Below are 19,495 nucleotides of genomic sequence, written 5' to 3' on the forward strand. Positions count from 1 at the left end.
GATGTTCGTGATCGTCAAGTCGACATTGCAAACGAATATCTGATTGTCAAAGGCTGTTAAGAGGAGAAGAACTGAGCTGAGTCGAGAGATAGCTGTCAAGCTATCCGGACGTGTTTCCATATACGAGCCATTATTGTGTTATTAATCCGTTGTGTTATTAATTTGTTGTTCGTGTGTGTTCTATGTTCGCATTAAAGTTTTTGTGTTTTATAAAAGTGTTTATTTATTTAACGCGATCCGCGACAGCCGTTTTCTTTGGTGCGCGTCTTCGATATATCTCGAAGTCTTCGCCCCGGATGTAACAATATATATATATATATATATATATATATATATATATATATATATATAAATGAATTAATATCAGTCCGCGATTAGCACATCAGAATTAGTAGAGTGAGAAAAATAACTAATTGAGGATTCAACGGAAACCTTTTGAATGCAGACGTTTACGAAAAATGCAAATTATGTTTGGAACAATTTTATGTGTTTTATTGGAAGGTTTAGTACTGACACACACAAAGGCAACTATCACTTTTATACCGAAGGATTATACCCCTTTAAACAACCTCCAGGAAGAAAGTGTTTCCATTTGTCCGGATTCAAATTTCACGCAGGTAAGGGATATTTTACGCTTGATTAAGAAACAATTGAATGTTATTGCAGTTAGTAGTGTAAATAAAAATGAATGATAATAAATTATATATTCTACCTATAATAAGATAAGATAAAATAAAACAATTCAATATGAAAGAAAAAAGTATGTACGATGTTGTAAAAAAAAGATGGATAAAGTTTCCAAATTTTCATTACAAATGGATGTTATATAGTATATTAAATTTAATTAAAACGGTATTTTAAAATTTGACTGTATTATTTTGTCTCTCTCTCACTCTCTCTCTCTATCTCTTTCTATATATATATATATATATATATATATATATATATATATATATATAGAAAGAGATATATATATATATATATATATATATATATATACAGGGTGATTCAAAATAACCCCTGTGTCCCTGAAATGACATATTCTTGAATCAATTCTAAGACGATTTTTCCTTCGGCAAAATTTCGTCCGAAGCTTAGTTTTTGAATTATTAAAGGAAGTAGTTAACGTATGACGGGTCGAATACAAGAGACAGGCAAGGGTGGCGCGATTCACCGTCAGACGCGGGAGCTTACGCGGGGCGCCTGCTGCGATCAGCTGATCGCTATACACATACAGACACACATGCGAACACATACATTCTCTCTCTGTCTGTCTGTCTGTCTCTCTCTCTCTCTCTCTCTCTCTCTCTCTCTCTCTCTCTCTCTCTCACTTATTCGCTCACTCACCTGTAAATTTTTTTTTTTTTTTTTTACCAGAGAGGGGAAAATGCATTTTATGCATACCCACCGGTCAATCCAGTGAGTTATGTGGGACTCGAGTACCAAGTCGAATTACCAACTCGGTACTCCCTACCCACTAAAAACCCCTCTCTTTTCACGAATTTCCTTTAACACACTGTCCCTCTGACTTCCCGAGATCTGTTTTCACATAACGTCAAAAAATAGTTATTATTACCTTGTTCGATGACTTTTGATGTATTGCTGTAATTGCTTGAAGGAGAAATGAATTTTCCGATAGATCGTACGTTCTCAAATTTAACGTAGATATCACGTTGCAAAAGACAAGAAATCCACACTAAATTATTAACTGAAAGTTTTTCTTCTTTCATGAACTGTATTCTTTTATAAACTTTAACGTAATCACATTTATTTACTCACTCGATGAGACGAGAAATTTACTAATGACTCTATCACTAATCACTATTAATCACTGTCGAATAATAACTGTTGGCGATTAAAAATCACTCGATGAAAGAAACACGCGCGGACACGTTACTACACGACACGACGACGCGACAATGCGACGATAATTACTCGGCGACTGCAAGCAGTTTTTTGTCATGGTAGGTTGCGGTAGGTTAAGGTACTACTGGCGCTATCGAACGCGATCATGTGTTCGATTGAAGAATGCGGTAAACATAATAAACATTTAACGTATTAATATTATTATTATCATGAATGTGTGTGATATCCATACATCGTATGATATCTATTTAAAAATTAATTAGATTAAATAAGTGTTTTTAAAATATTTATTACTTTTACTATTATCATATAAAATATTAATATTAAATATTTATTTAAGATAATAGTAAAAGTAATAAATATTTTAAAAACACTTATTTAATCTAATTAATTTTTAAATAGATATCATACGATGTATGGATATCACACACATTCATGATAATAATAATATTAATACGTTAAATGTTTATTATGTTTACCGCATTCTTCAATCGAACACATGATCGCGTTCGATAGCGCCAGTAGTACCTTAACCTACCGCAACCTACCATGATAAAAAACTGCTTGCAGTCGCCGAATAATTATCGTCGCATTGTCGCGTCGTCGCGTCGTGTAGTAACGTGTCCGCGCGTGTTTCTTTCATCGAGTGATTTTTAATCGCCAACAGTTATTATTCGACAGTGATTAATAGTGATCAGTGATAGAGTCATTAGTAAATTTCTCATCTCATCGAGTGAGTAAATAAATGTGATTACGTTAAAGTTTATAAAAGAATACAGTTCATGAAAGAAGAAAAACTTTCAGTTAATAATTTAGTGTGGATTTCTTGTCTTTTGCAACGTGATATCTACGTTAAATTTGAGAACGTACGATCTATCGGAAAATTCATTTCTCCTTCAAGCAATTACAGCAATACATCAAAAATCATCGAACAAGGTAATAATAACTATTTTTTGACGTTATGTGAAAACAGATCTCGGGAAGTCAGAGGGACAGTGTGTCAAAGGAAATTCGTGAAAAGAGAGGGGTTTTTAGTGGGTAGGGAGTACCGAGTTGGTAATTCGACTTGGTACTCGAGTCCCACATAACTCACTGGATCGACCGGTGGGTATGCATAAAATGCATTTTCCCCTCTCGTAAAAAAAAAAAAAAAAAAATTACAGGTGAGTGAGCGAATGAGAGAGAGAGAGAGAGAGAGACAGACAGACAGACAGACAGAGAGAGAATGTATGTGTTCGCATGTGTGTCTGTATGTGTATAGCGACCAGCTGATCGCAGCAGGCGCCCCGCGTAAGCACCCGCGTCTGACGGTGAATCGCGCCACCCTTGCCTGCCTCTTGTATTCGACCCGTCATACGTTAACTACTTCCTTTAATAATTCAAAAACTAAGCTTCGGACGAAATTTTGCCGAAGGAAAAATCGTCTTAGAATTGATTCAAGAATATGTCATTTCAGGGACACAGGGGTTATTTTGAATCACCCTGTATATATATATAGAAAGAGATAGAGAGAGAGAGTGAGAGAGAGACAAAATAATACAGTCAAATTTTAAAATACCGTTTTAATTAAATTTAATATACTATATAACATCCATTTGTAATGAAAATTTGGAAACTTTATCCATCTTTTTTTTACAACATCGTACATACTTTTTCCTTTCATATTGAATTGTTTTATTTTATCTTATCTTATTATAGGTAGAATATATAATTTATTATCATTCATTTTTATTTACACTACTAACTGCAATAACATTCAATTGTTTCTTAATCAAGCGTAAAATATCCCTTACCTGCGTGAAATTTGAATCCGGACAAATGGAAACACTTTCTTCCTGGAAAATAAAATCTACGTTAGCATAAGGCTTACTATATATCAATAAATATTATATGTATATATCTAGGAAAATAAAGAAATTTTAAAAATTGAAGAAAAATAACATAAAAAATCTGTTGAAGTGTCATCGTATGTATATATTAATGTAGCAGATAGTAGACAGAAAACTTTATTAATTTTAAAATTATATATATATATATATATATATATATATATATATATATAAAATTATTTCTAAAAATAACAATTTTTAAAATTAATAAAGTTTTCTGTCTACTATCTGCTACATTAATATATACATACGATGACACTTCAACAGATTTTTTATGTTATTTTTCTTCAATTTTTAAAATTTCTTTATTTTCCTAGATATATATATATAATATTTATTGATATATAGTAAGCCTTATGCTAACGTAGATTTTATTTTATGAAATTCATTTAGAAAGTTAGCATCATTTCTTTGTGTTAAGGATAATTATATAACGGAACAGAGCAACTAAATATCGAGACAGAAAATCTGTCTAATAAAAAAATCATTCATCAAACATTCTTCAAGTTGTATCTATTAACCCTAATATTTCGATCGACAATATATTCAATAACAATCGCTAGAATTTATATTAATTTTCATTGTACATATATCCATTTATATATAATTATATGCACATATTTTTATCGAGGCATTATCGGTTTATACTATCGGTTTATACTATCATTTCCAGGATTTGTTTCTGTTAAACATATAACGACATTCGAGAAAAAACTTGACAAGGTTATAAATAAAAGAATTTATATAATTCTATGACTAATATTTAATAACTGTAAAGAAATTTACAGTTATTAAATATTTTTAATCTTTTTATTCTTGAAGTACAAACATTAATATAACTTTAGTAATATCGGCAAATTTTTGAAAAGAAATTTGAGTATCGGTAAAATTGAGAAGAGTTAACTAACCTATCGTGAGAAAGAATCAAATCGTTAGACAAAATTGTTTTAATAATTGCAAAGAGCTACACTTTCGCTTGTACTACTTGATAAAAGCTGTTATGAATCCTCATTGACTCTCGTTAACCTATTGATTGATTTTATTTTTGACATGAGTTATGTTTGATATAGAAGATGTCTTAAAAAAAATAAATAAAAAATAAATTTTACGATATGAATAAAACTACATCACATTCAATTTATATCATTTAGGAATAGTATATGTCAAACCGGTATTATTAAGCAAACAAAAAACGAATGACAATTTTTCGTTTAATTTTATAATTTATCATTAAAAGCACCAGAAACAACCGCTTCAACGATACTCACTTAATTCTTTTCGTATGTTACACTTTATGAAGGATATTTCAATGTCCGAGAAAAGTGATCATCATATACTAAATTTCAAATCTGACCGGAGTCATTCTGACAGTGCTGTGAGAAATGAGCGAGAAGTCGATGAAGTTACACTTGCAAATATTTCTATCACCCCAGAATCTATCGGTAAGTTGCAAAAAAATGAATAAAACATTAATAACAAAATCTATGACGAAAAAGTATAAATATAATTTAAATTCAAGAGAGAGTGGAAATCAAATCTAAAAATATCTTCCAGTAGTGAGAAGAATATAAATTCTATTCCGTCCAAAAAAGAAATAGAAAAGTATAATATAAACATAACATTGTACATAAAAATTGTCATAATTTAAGGTACAGTCAATTTTATTAATTTGCTATTCTGTTTTAAAGCAGTCGCAAATATTATACTTCTGATTTCTTAAGCTATAGGAATTTTTCGAAAAGTACTTGTCACTTTATTAAAAGTTATTTATTCGTTTTTGCCATGAATTAACGATTACTTTTCTAAATCTTAAATGACGCAAGAAATTCTTATATTATTTTTTTAAAGGTCAATACTGTGCTATTTCCCATATTTTGTTCACATTTATTTTTGCTCTTTCCTTTATTTTCACATTAAATTGTTCTTTCTGATTTACTGAGACAATCCACTTAATTTTATATATAATTATGTTAATATGTACGATCTTGAAATCTCTAGAAAGCAGTTTGAGCAAGCCAACATCTCTTAGAGCATTTGTACAATTCGACAGTCAATTCACAGGAAAAGTAAACGACATTTTTGTGACGTTGAGGTAAGGAATCTAAATTCTCAGTTTGTATTTTTTCATTTTTCTCTCTTTTTCTTAAATTCAACGACATCAAAATATTAATTCTGTTGTAATTTTGTTAAATATAAAATGGCTAAAATTTTATTTTTTCACAGATGGAACCAACCTGAATTTACCGATGAAATAATACAAGGGTACACAGTGCAATGTTTTCTCATCGAGGACTTAAAAGAGATTCAAAACGACGATAAAAATATTACAACTACAACATTGGAGCACACGGTGCACAATCTAATATCTAACACGACATATTATTTTCGAGTACGTGCGCATACTAAAATTGTTGCTGGTCCTTACACGGATTTAATCAATGTGTCGACTACACATGAAAATCCAATACCTAAATTATTACTCACAACGGACGAAGGTATCCGCATATTGGACATGGATTTAAACATTACTAATTTAATCGTAATGTCAGGGTACGTATACTGATAAAAAAAATAGTTATAATTATCATAAATTATTTTTAACACTAACTATAAAGTTAAAGTTATTATTATTATGCCCAAGTTTATTATTATCAACATTATAGCAGTAATAACTATAACATTAGAAATCTCAACTATAATTCTTTTACTATACAATTATAGTTCCTTTTTTCAGATCAGTAATAAAATATAGTTCTTTTTTCAGAGTAGTAATATATGCCGCTTATTCGATACAAGAACATAGAATTTATTGGTTTTTCGGTTATGACCTAATGACATTGAAGATTAATGAAAATAAAACCACAGAAATAGCTAGCTTTGATCATTATCTATATAATCTTTGCATTGACTGGGTAGCAAGAAATCTATATTTTACCTATGAATGGTCAGGCTACTCTTATATTGTAAAGTTCGACTTAACAATGTGGGAAATTGGCATAATTAAATTTGATGAGATTTTCAAATCAGAAATTGCTACTTACGGTATAAATATATTACCGTCTATGGGGTACGTTTACTACCGTCCACGTGAAAAAATAATTTATCATTAAAGATTTATGCAAATTTGTAATTTTTCTATAATTTTACGTGATTTTATAATTAAGATCATAAGTAAAAAAAATAATAAGTTATAATACAATTATATAAATTTCGAATTTTTACTACATACAAGTTTCTGTTTGTGTTAAAATAATGTTTTATAATGAATAAAATAATTATATATTTTTTAGAATTTTATATTCCCCATTATACAATTCGATGAATGATACATATTATATGAAGCAATATCATCTCGATGGAAAAAATGTGCAAATTGTTCAGATAAATTCATCCCTTTGCTCATTTTCTCCGATTTATCTTAGTCATAAAATTGATAACACTAATAATGAGGAGCCGTTAATTTACTGGTTTCATCATGAGCACATATTTGTGACAGACATTAACGTTTCTATGTGCAATACGATTTTAGACAACAAAAATATACATAACTTCTACTTCGGATCTATAACGATTGACAAAACAAATATTTACATCTTAGAAACAGATCATTGGTCTCAATTTACTCTCTACGTTTTAAAAAAGAAATATACAAGTCTCAAGAGCGTAAATGCAGCCGAATATGCTGAAAAGATAATAATAAGATCAGATAAGAAAAATATACCTTATAGTATTTACGCTTTTGATAAATCTTCACAACCATATCCTCCAATGAGATGTCTGACACCTGACGAAAAAGTTTACAATTTTGAGAATGTGAATGCAACGGGAAACAGCATCAGTGTAAGTCTTCCGGAGCCGGTTGTAAAGAGTGGATGCAAAAAATATAATTTACCAACTACTATATATACTATCTCCGTAAGCTGTTTAGACAACAATCTCAACAAGTCTGAGAAATTCAATGTGCAGACGGTCGAGCGATATTACGAGATTCAGAACCTAGCACTTTTTACACAGTACAAGTTGAAGTTTACTTTAAGCAATTTTTACTTTGACAAATTATCAATAAATCCATTCGATTCGAATGTGATACCAATAAAAACTAATTCGGGTAAGCTTAATGCACCAGAAAACATAAGTGTTCTAGCTTTGACGCCTACTATAGCAGTAGTTCATTGGATGCCACCCAAGAAGGTGAACTGCGTGGTCGTGACCTACGAAGTGCATTGGAAGTCAGTTATATTAGTGCACGCAACAAAAGGGCAAACAATTTATCAATGTGCCGAAACGTATGGCAGACGGCAGATTTTTCACAAAGATTAACTTGTCGCTACCAGTACAAGATTACTCGATATACGTGCGTGTGTATCCAATTAATATGAGCGCTTTCTACAAACAGAGATTAAGCAATATCGTTCACATATACTCAGAACCAAACAATATTACTTTGAGGGAGGTCGACATAAATAGCATGGACATTTCATGGATCTCAAACATCAATCTGACGGTCTCTCCTACACTAGAGTACAAAGAGAATGAAACAGAAAAGTGGCAAACAACGAATTATATTAAAATAAATTATAACAAAGAAATAATATACCATATCGGAAATTTAAATTCGGGAACTTTATACAAGTTTCGCTTGATATTGAGATATCCCGAATATGAGGAAAAATTTACATGGCCGGCTGATGAAAGATTTATTTTTTCAACACTTGGTAAGCAAACGAAGATACCCATACAGTACAATAAGATTGCATGGGTATATTGCAGAATAATTTCATTGAAACATTGCTATATTGCAAATCGATTGTGAAACTCTACTGAGTTATTGTTATAAGATTGTGATGAAGTTAAGATGTCCGCTTTTTGCAATGAAATATTGTAGCAATATTACAGTGTAATATATTGGAAAGTATGCAATGTTATTGCAACCATTTAATAATATTACGTATAAAATATTTTTGTTTTCGATGGATGAATATCTTGGAAACATTTAATTAAATTAAAATTTTGATATAAATAGAAGTTTCCAATGTCTAAGATAATCATATCTAAGATAATTGCAAAATTATATTTAAACATAATCATATAATATAAAATGTTATATTTTTATACAAAATTACTTTAAACTCTTATTTACGAATCACTTTTTATTTTAAATGTTCTACATACTCTTATAATGGGTAATACTTTATAAACACACACACACACACATATATATATATATATATATATATATATATATATATTAGTTATAGAATTAATTATACATTACTAATTATATTTTTATTTAAAAATTTAAAAAATCCGTTATAATTATATTTATTTACATGTGAAAAATACATAAAAATGCATAGAAAAATATAATGATAGATATAATAGTATCTATTCTTAATATAATAAAAAGATATATTATCTTTGAAGATTAATATCGTATTCGTACATGAAGTGGAAATATATTTGTAATATTGCAACATTGTTGCGAAGTAGTTGTAACATTCTGTGCTGCATAGATATTATGTGCTAATTTCTTTAGATATGAATAGGCTTAAAATTCAAAAAAAATTAATTTTTGTATTAAAGTTATAAGTAAAAATATATTTTTAAACACACACACACACGAAGATATTAAAATTATATTTTTGCGTAATATAGGTGTTATTTCGAATATTCCTGAAATAACAGATACAAAATATTATCTATCATTGATGTTAAGTTTTACCCTTATAGTTACTATAATCTGCGTCTGCTACTTTTATTATTGTAAGTATATTTAATTTAGGTATCGACTTGAATTGTAGATTATACATATACATCTGATTTAATATCTAGAGATTTACTGAAAATAGTAATTTACTTATATAAAACTAAACGAATAAATTTACTAAAAAGCAATAGATTTTATAATACATATTATTACATAATTAACTCGAAATTTTATAACAGTGCATCGCAGAGGTAATAATGAACAACTTTTGTCTTCAACAATGACCGATGTAGAGTTGGCGATTCTACATGAAGTACCTTATCGAAACACTCAATTCAATATGGCTTACAGTCCTATGTTACATTATAATTCGGATGAATGTGCGAAAGTCGCACGTAAACAAATTACATTTACAAAACTTCTTGGTAGCGGCGCATTCGGAAAGGTAAAAATTAATTTTTTTATGCAATGTTTCAAATTAATTTCTGGATCAACAAAACAAATATGTATTTTCTAATAAAGATATAAATTACATGAATTTTTATAATAGATTATAAGTAATATAAAATTTAGATGAGACAACAAGCATGCACTTTATTATACATTTTTCGTTGAATTATTTAATATAAAGTAAAGTATAATATTTTATTTGACATTAAACTATACATTTTCTAATGAAGTGCGCATGTAAATTTGTGTGAAATATTTCGCAGGTGTTTCAAGGAAAGGTGAAAAACTTAGAAAGATCGGGCACAGAGATATCCGTTGCAATAAAAACGCTTCGGAAAGATGCTTCTTCCCATGAGAAAAAGAATTTGTTAAAGGAAGCCAAGCTTATGAATCATTTTCGACACAAACATATATTAAGATTGTTGGCTGTTTGTTTAGATGGGGATTCTCCTTTACTAGTGTTGGAATTGATGGAAACTGGTGATCTGTTAAAATATTTGAGGGATTGTCGAAATTTGCAAGCGTCAGATTCGCCTGCTTTGCGTTTGCAGGATTTGCTCGCCATGTGCGAAGATGTTGCGCGAGGTTGTTGCTACTTGGAAGAGTTGCGTTTCGTACATAGAGATCTAGCGTGTCGCAATTGTTTAGTATCTTCGAGAAATCGCGAGAATCGTGTCATCAAAATTGGAGATTTTGGACTAGCTAGAGATATCTACAAGGATGATTATTATCGCATGGTATACAGTTAATAAAAAAAAATAATGATTAAAAAATGAATTCTTTTGAAACTTTCCATTTTTTTATCATAATAGTATCGTGCATTGTTTCTTTAAGTAATATAGAATATAAATACTTTTTATTTATATAAAGCAAGAGATAAATGAACGCTTTTTCATTTTGCACATATTCTAAAAATGAACAACTTGAATCAGAGAATTAAATTTTTGTTTAAATCATGTTTTAGAAAGGAGAACGTTGGTTTCCTATTCGCTGGATGGCACCCGAATCTTTGATGATTGAAATATTTACTTCTCAAAGCGATGTTTGGTCATTTGGGGTATTAATGTGGGAAATTACATCGTTGGGTGAGAAACCTTATATTGCCAAGACTGATAAAGAAGTGATAAATCATGTACGTGCTGGAGGCAGGTTGCCGAAGACTCTTAACTGTCCGTCACCATTGTACCAGTTGATGCTACGTTGCTGGAGTACAGCGGATGCTAGACCAAATTTCAAATTTTGTCTGAAAAATATTATAGCATTAAGAAAGAACATGGAAGATGTCTTACTTAGTCCAGCCGATACTATTTAGCCGATATAATTAAATTAATGTTTATCTTATTTTCCAAACGATTCAATAAATTTTAATGTAGAAAAAATATTTCTAGAATATTTATAAATTGATTCTGTTATTTTTAGGTTTAATCTTAATATTAGATGTATCAATGAAAATAAAAGAAATTTTGTAATCTTACCTTTCATAAAATTTTGATTATTATTAAAAAATATCACATCTGTTTTTATGATTGTACAAAATCAAATAATATAATGATATATCTAATTTGTGTTTTTGTGGAATCGAAGCGAAATCTAATGGTTGCGATTATATTTGTTTGCCGAATTTAATTACTTTTCGAGTTATGAGACGTGAAATAATTTCTTAATTTTATATAAACTAGAAAATATTCTTTTTCTGTTCTTACCTCAATATTTTTATGCACAAAACAATGAGAAGAATCAATTGGTAGAATAAAAACATAGTTGTTTTTAAGAAAAAAAAATGTAATTTGCAGTAAGCAGCTACAGCTATTTTATTCGAGATATAAACAACTTGGGTACTCCAAAATTTCATATCTTACTTCTATCTAAAGACCTTTTATGCTGATTTGCATAACACTTTTTTTAAAATTATTCTAATTTTTTATATCGCAGAATATATTAAATAGCGAAAAAATTAAATAGTAATATATTTGCAAAAAATGTAATAATTTAAACATGAATGTGAAATATAATATTATATATAAAATATAATACAATATATAATATTATAAAATAAGTTCTCTCTCTCTCTCTCTTTCTCAAGAAATTTTAATAAATATATTGGAATTATATGAATTTATGAATTTAAATTTTATTAGAAAGTCATATTAAAAGATAAAGAAATAGTATAAGGTAAGATTATAATATATAATTATTAATGATACACACAAGATTATATATATATATATATAAGTTGAAGAAATAATATGATAAATTTTAAATCTATATTTAACATCTATACATCATATAAAATTTGGATAAAAACTTGTTTTAAAGTTTATATTTTTATTTTTAAAGTTTATATTTTTAATTTGAATGAGATTATAAAAAAGCATAATTGAATTTTCTTAGCTGTATATATATTTTTTAATATTATATTTGTTGAAATCATACTATATACTAGAAAAGAGAAAATCTGCTTATTAAAATATTTATAGAACATTTAATTATATATTTTGTGTGAGATTTATAACCTTATATTTATTCCAACGTAATTTTGTTTAAATGGCTTGATAACTGTTTCAAAAAATTAAAAATTAAAGAATTAAAAATTAGAAGGAAAAATTGAAAAGTTAGAAATCTCTCTTATACCTAAGATCGATGCGATAGAGATAATAATTTTAAATTTTCAACTTTCTTTTTAGATTTTTCGTTTGTATATAATTATAAAAAATTTTTCTGTTTGTAGAGATGTTTTGAAAGATAATATTTATAAAAATATTGTATTATATTAGAATATTGTATTTTAAGATAGCAACATCGCTCTGGAGTCGCATATTGTTACGCATACCTTGTTGCGCATAACATAATGTATTATTTTCGGTGAGAATTATGTAGTGCGGTTGATTGCGGACATTATCTGAAGGTTCTTATATAAAAAATAGTTGATATTCACATAAATATGGTAACATACCACTTGCTCCCAAAAACATGTAATCACATTTATTATGCCAAGCAATTATCACCCCATCATAATTTTGTGAATTGTGAAACAAATCCAAATCTCGTGGCCGACACGTTACGATGGTTCCCACAGCATATATAATTTCTTCTTTCCTTTCTTTTTATTGTTTTTCTATTGCATCATCAGATCTAAAAATGTAAAAGCAACATTCAAATAATATCTTGTCGATTTGTAAAATAATAATTTAAATTGTAAATAATTATAATTAATATAATTTCTTGGTTTATTGATAAATGAATATTAAAATACATTACATGATGTGTAATAACTTACCTCTAGTACCTTTGTAATTTGTTGTAGCAACCTTTAATCTAGATGATTTTGCAATGTCCATTCGATATCTTTATCAGATAAATGCAACAGAAAGCGGGATATCGTATTAAATTTCCATTTATAATTTATACATTTATTACATTCTAGTTTACGATTGAAATATATCATCATCATGCTGTGTGTTCTAAAAGAAAACAGATAAACAAAATTTCAATCGCAGACAAGAAAATAAAAATAACGTTTGTTTTACTTTCATTCATTGATTATAAAATGTATTAGTTTATTAACTTAATATATTATTAAGATATAAATATTTTTGACTTATAATTAAGTTACTTATTGATATAAAATGTAATATAAAATATTACTTGGAATTGCCAACAATTGTCATCAAATTTATACGGTGAATGATATTTGTGATATCTTCCTGCGAAAACATTTAACGGATAATTTAGCACGCGCGATACCTTTCTTATATAAAAGTACTCTGCATTATATCCCAGTCACATCTTTGTATTACTGAAAATAATAAAAAGATATCCATTATATATATATATATATATATATATATATATATATATATATACAGGTATACATAATTATTTAGATAGTTTATTGATTTTCGAACGTTTTGTATATTCTATTACAGTTTTTGTACAATATTAATTAATTTTTTCATGATTTAACGATCACTTGGTTGGAAGCAAGTTGAAGGCATCATCTATTATATTTTCCTATTAATTAACAATGCTAATTAAAACTCTGTTAATGATTGAAACTTATAAAATGAAAGAATGCAACTCGAACTGTATGAAAACTGTAATAGAATATACAAAACGCTCAAAAATCAATAATTAAGTATCTAAATAATTATATCATTATGTGTGAAACATTTTGTAAAATATTAAGATATTTACATAAAAGTATGAATTAATTGTCTGAACAATAGTCTTTCATTTTACAAAGAGTTTCAGTCATTAGCAGCACACATTAAATAATTTTCTTATGATTTTATTTTATTTTTTTATTATCGCTCGGAGGCGGAGGCTGAAAACACGTAGTAAAACGAATCGAATAACAAAATCAAATAATTAATGTAACGGAAAGCCTTTTGTTTTTTTTATGGAATTAATAAGATAATGCATTCATACACACTCTTTAAAAATGAATCAGTATATTATCACTGAAAACAGTAAACAGAGTCACTGATACAGCAGTTATAAGTTATTATAGCACTGTAAATCAATAATATTTCACTGAAAGAATTAATAATATTGACTGTTTTAATCAGTAATATTAATTTATCTACTTCGTATAAAATTAAAAATTTTATTTATATTTACATGCGTATTAGAACAAGAATGTTAAATAGACGATAGTTTATTTTATCTTTAACATGCAATGAACAGATCATTTTCTTTTATTCGCCGGACATTTACTTGTCCGATTTATAAAATCGATTTAAAATATCTGAAGTTCCTCTATTGAGATTGTATCAGAAATTAAATCAAAGTGATACTTTTAATTTTATCTGTCGCCCTTTGCAAGCTTTATATAATTCTTATGACTAAAACTTAAGTACGAAAAATATAGCGCACCGTAGCGGTATAAACGAACGAACCAGCGATTACTGATTTTAAAGTGAAATTTTACTTCCACTGACTATAATTAGTGAGATATAAGATAAAGTAAACAAAAAAGAAGCGTTTCTACTAGAGATCAATGAAATATTGATTCTTAGTGATCTTATCTACATATTTGTAAATAGAAATTAATATAGTTTTCGTAATAATTATATATATATATATATATATATATATATATATTTATATGTATGTATGTATGTGTATGTATATATGTATATATAATTTGAAATTAATAACAATTAGTTTTTATTTTGTCTATATTAGAAACGTGAAGAATATGTTTCCTTAACTATGGTTTTAAAAACGTTTTTATAGAAACGTTTCTTATTAATGTTTTACGATTAAAAAATATTGAATACGTAAGAAACGTATATAAAACGAATGTGTGCTACCTTGGGCATCATAGCATATCTTAAAGTTATTTATTGACGACAGCCACGTGTCATAAAACGTTGTGCATCGTCATCTATTGACAATTGATAATTAAAGGTTAACTGTCCATTTGACATCAATACTGTCTTGTTGCAATGCAGCGGAAATTAAATCAAACTTCAAATTTTGTCTCGAAAATATTATAGTTCTAAGAAGTGACATAGAAGAGATATGATATATTGAATCCAATAAATATTATTGTTATATGTATTATCTAGCTGATATAAATAACTTATTATTAGTTAATGAAGAAAAAATTGTAGATGGACATGCATGTATTAATACTTGAATGTTTGTTTTCTTACGATTCTTATTAGATATTCAACATGTGTACTTTTGTATTTTATATGTTATATAAGAACTGCACACTTTTTAATGTAATATTAACTATTTTGTAAATTCATAAATGTTAACACACAATTGTAATTTCCTTTTCAAGCTTTTTTTATATTATGTTTTGGAGCTATTTCCTTCATTCCAAACTGTATATATAAATCTTTGTACATACATATATCATTGCTGTGGAGGGAATAAATTTTTATAAATTTATAAAATATTTGAAAATACGTCTATTATTATGCATGAATTTAAAAAAAAGACCATTACATAAATACTTGTTTAATTATTCTTAGTTATTCTTAACACACAGAATTATTCTTAATTATTCTTAGCAGAATGTTTCTTTAATAATATAAAAATATATTTGAAAATAAAAATGTTGTATATTATTTGATATATGAATGGACTTGTTACGTCCAGACCCTGGAATGGATGGGCCGTATGAAAGGACGCAACTTACTTACCCCGTGACACACTTTATTCGGGCGTGTGTATGGATCGGGTCGAACGAATGTGAAGGGCCTGACACAGGTCAGCGACCGAAGGTCTCTTTAACACTGCGTTTTTAAGCCTATTCGTTCAATGGCCTCTTTTCGGTAAAGGAATTTAATCCTTGTTACACGGGATGGGACCTAGTGCGATCTCAGGATTTAGGGAAGAGAACGAGTTAAATAATTAAATTATACATTAAATTAAAAATACATATATTATAAAAAAAAAATAATGAAAGAAAAATACATCTTAGCAGTTGTAGGTATGCGTGAGTGGCTATCTGTGTGTGTATGTATATATTCTCGCGGGTGTTACAATCGTTCGGAGGTCATCAGTCAGAATATACAGGAAAGAATTTACATTAAGAATTAAATTCTGACTGGTTAATACAATATACATATAATTAATATAATATAAGAAATAAAACAAAATAAAAAGTGAATGTGTAATAAAAATATGAATAACGCTTACTCATTAGAAGAAGTATAGAATTCGTTGCTTGCGCATATGTGTTATAGTTAGAATTAAAATTTTCTAAATTCGCTGAAACACAGGTCTAAATTAAAATACAATAATAAAATTAAGATAAGAGATTCGCCAAGTCTAAATTCGAAAATTATTCATCTATTTCAACGGTTTCTCCCAAAAATAATGATAATTCAAAGGAAAATAATATAAAGAGAAAGAAAAAGATAATAATAATATGAGGATGGGAAATTAAAAGAAAACAAAAGGGAGTAAAGAAAAAAATAGAAATGAAAAGATATATATATATATATATATATATATATATATATATATATATAGAAGGGCTGAAACGAGATATAAAGATAGAAAACAATATAAATTCTCGCTAAATAAATCAGAAAGAACTAATAAAGAGAAATAAGGAATTGTTCGCGAACCACCTAGCGGAGATTCCAGGCGAACGGGGAATCGTTCGTGAACCGTCTTGTGGAGATTCTAGACGAACAGGGGATCGTTCATGAACCGCCTTGAGGAGATTCTAGACGAACAGGGAATCGTTCATGAACCGCCTTGAGGAGATTCTAGACGAACAGGGAATCGTTCGTGAACCGCCTTGTGGAGATTCTAGACAAACGAGAAATTGTTCGTGAACCGCCTTGAGGAGATTCTAGACGAACAGGGAATCATTCGTGAACCGCCTTGTGGAGATTCTAGACGAACGAGAAATCGTTCGTGAACCGCCTTGAGGAGATTCTAGACGAACAGGGAATCGTTCGTGAACCGCCTTGAGGAGATTCTGGACGAACAGGGAGAGATGAGGAAGATGATTAGGAAGAAGTGAGACAAGGATTGATTGATTGATAGTAATTAGTAAAAATTTAGTGGTTATTAAACCGTTTGAAATTATTTGTCAGACATAGATTTTAAAATATGAGATAGTAAGATATGGGAAAGGGAGAAAATAAAAATTACTCAATTTTACTCACAACTAGTTGGCATCACAAAAATGAGTGCGTTGATAAAATTGCAATGGCTGAGGTCGGAGGTTTATAACATGAAGAGCTGGGTAATGGAGATGTTCATCAGAAAATTCACACGATGCACAATTAAATGTTAACAAAATCATTTTCACTGTGATAAAACAGATTAATAACTCAATTGCATAATGCAAGAAAAGAGGATCCCCGAGGCTATATAATTTTAAAATTGAATGACTGAATCTTGACTGGAACTGTGAACTGAACTGTCAACTGCACTGCTGCTCGTCGGAAGAATTAGCGTACTGAACTGTCAACGGTAGTGTTAATAGCGCGCGTCGCGCCTTGCGCTTGCATTTTAAAGTTATTACTCCTCCTCCTTACTGGATGGTGGGAATCTTTTGTAATAATTTTAATACTCCCTTCTTAAGGACAAGGAGGCTGATTTTTGGGAGGAGAGGCGTTTCTTAAGATTTTTATTGGTTAAGCCCTTTGGCTCGAGACTTAGCTCCATCCAGTAGAGAGTGGGAGTAAGTTGATTAGCTTATCGTTCTTGATGATTTAACGATTCGGAGAACGCTTGAGGGTGACCTGTCGAACGAGCGCACGTGCACTATCAATTTCAAGAATATTGCTGTATGTTTAGATTTTGACAATCTTCCCGAGAACCAGATCTTTATTTTAAAAATTCTTTAGATAGAGAGGCTTCGAACATAAAGCCGTACCAATAGATACGGGACAGTTGGAGTTTCTTATAACAACTTTTCGTCTTATAATTCACGAATTTATTTAGAGTTCCGTTAGCGCTATCTCGACTGGCCATTCTCTGAATTAGATTTGTTAAAGTTTAGTGGCGATACACGCGGGTTAGGTTGCGTTCTTCTACGCGTTATGTTTATTCCTAAGAAGAATCGCTTTACATTCCAAATGCAAGTCGATCCTTGATTTCTTTCTTCCACGAAATCGTTTCGAGGAAAGAAAAGAATCGTGGAGTCCACCGGACGTAACAGACTGAATAAGTCACAAAAGGAGACTGGAGCATTACAAAATTATTTTCAATTATATTTTACGTAATTAAAGTGTTTATCACTTTTTTGGAAAAAGTAATTGATTTATAGCGGGAGAAAGAGAGAATTTGATTGGACGCACAAATGCACATTGGCGCATATAAAAATTGTCGTATATAAAATTACAATAGTATAATTAAAATAATAAAGTAATTAATATTATAAGTTTTTTTATATTATATTATATGTATTATATATTATATTAAGTATATTATGTTAAGTTAATATTAAGTAAAGTTATATTATATACGTTATTATATTATAAGGTTATTCGATGCAAATAACGATAAAAATAACTTGTACCATTATTTTAGTTATTTTAGTTATTTATTTGCTTTTGGAAATTTGTATTTATTTATACTAGAACTACTAGATTTATACTAAAAACGCTACATATTGATTCAAACTGCATTATATGAATGTCACAGAAAACGTATAAATCATTTTTTAAATCCATTATTACTTTTCTTATAATCAGAATATCTTCTTATATAGTAAACGTGCCTCTTATGTCAAAGAGAAGACTCAGAAATAAATTAATATAAAAAGTTTAATATATGAATGGATAATATAATTCATTAAACAATTATATATATACATATAATTATTTTTATTTATACATAAAACTATTTTTGTTTTATACATATATAACTTTTTGTCGAACAGTTTTTAAAGATTTTAATTCTTTTTGAAATAACGCGAGTATCTCCGTGGAGAAAAATAAATTACAAACGGAATGCAGCTAATAAGACGTCATGGCAACATATGATCAGATTGATCATTCGAAGTCAGTTAGTATTGTGATCGCTAGCCAAACACACTACCGCGTTACTTATCGTTTGATTCAAACTGCATCATATGAATATTACAAAAAATTGTGTACAA

The 19,495-nt window shown here is 28.7% G+C and overlaps 1 long non-coding RNA gene and 1 pseudogene across 2 annotated transcripts in view; one reads left to right on the top strand and one right to left on the bottom strand.

Annotated features, from left to right (window-relative positions):
- Nucleotides 1-11,411, top strand: LOC145962589 (proto-oncogene tyrosine-protein kinase ROS-like; annotated as a pseudogene). The gene is made up of 10 exons (XR_014435885.1): nucleotides 1-617; nucleotides 5,056-5,197; nucleotides 5,754-5,847; nucleotides 5,979-6,305; nucleotides 6,520-6,822; nucleotides 7,046-8,470; nucleotides 9,411-9,518; nucleotides 9,702-9,907; nucleotides 10,176-10,649; nucleotides 10,877-11,411. The product of XR_014435885.1 is annotated as a proto-oncogene tyrosine-protein kinase ROS-like (transcript).
- Nucleotides 9,702-19,495, bottom strand: part of LOC145962594 (uncharacterized) — a 24,891-nt gene continuing 15,097 nt past the window's right edge. The window contains exons 7-10 of the long non-coding RNA XR_014435887.1: nucleotides 13,558-13,708; nucleotides 13,190-13,373; nucleotides 12,866-13,044; nucleotides 9,702-11,155 (exon numbers count right to left, since the gene is read on the bottom strand). This is a non-coding gene — a long non-coding RNA (uncharacterized LOC145962594). The remainder of the gene's footprint in view (nucleotides 11,156-12,865; nucleotides 13,045-13,189; nucleotides 13,374-13,557; nucleotides 13,709-19,495) is intronic.

This window comes from Camponotus vicinus, unplaced genomic scaffold (genome assembly GCF_025532165.1).
Source record: "Camponotus vicinus isolate PSW18456_S1 unplaced genomic scaffold, iyCamVici1.0 SCAF_12, whole genome shotgun sequence".
Lineage (NCBI taxonomy): Eukaryota > Metazoa > Arthropoda > Insecta > Hymenoptera > Formicidae > Camponotus > Camponotus vicinus.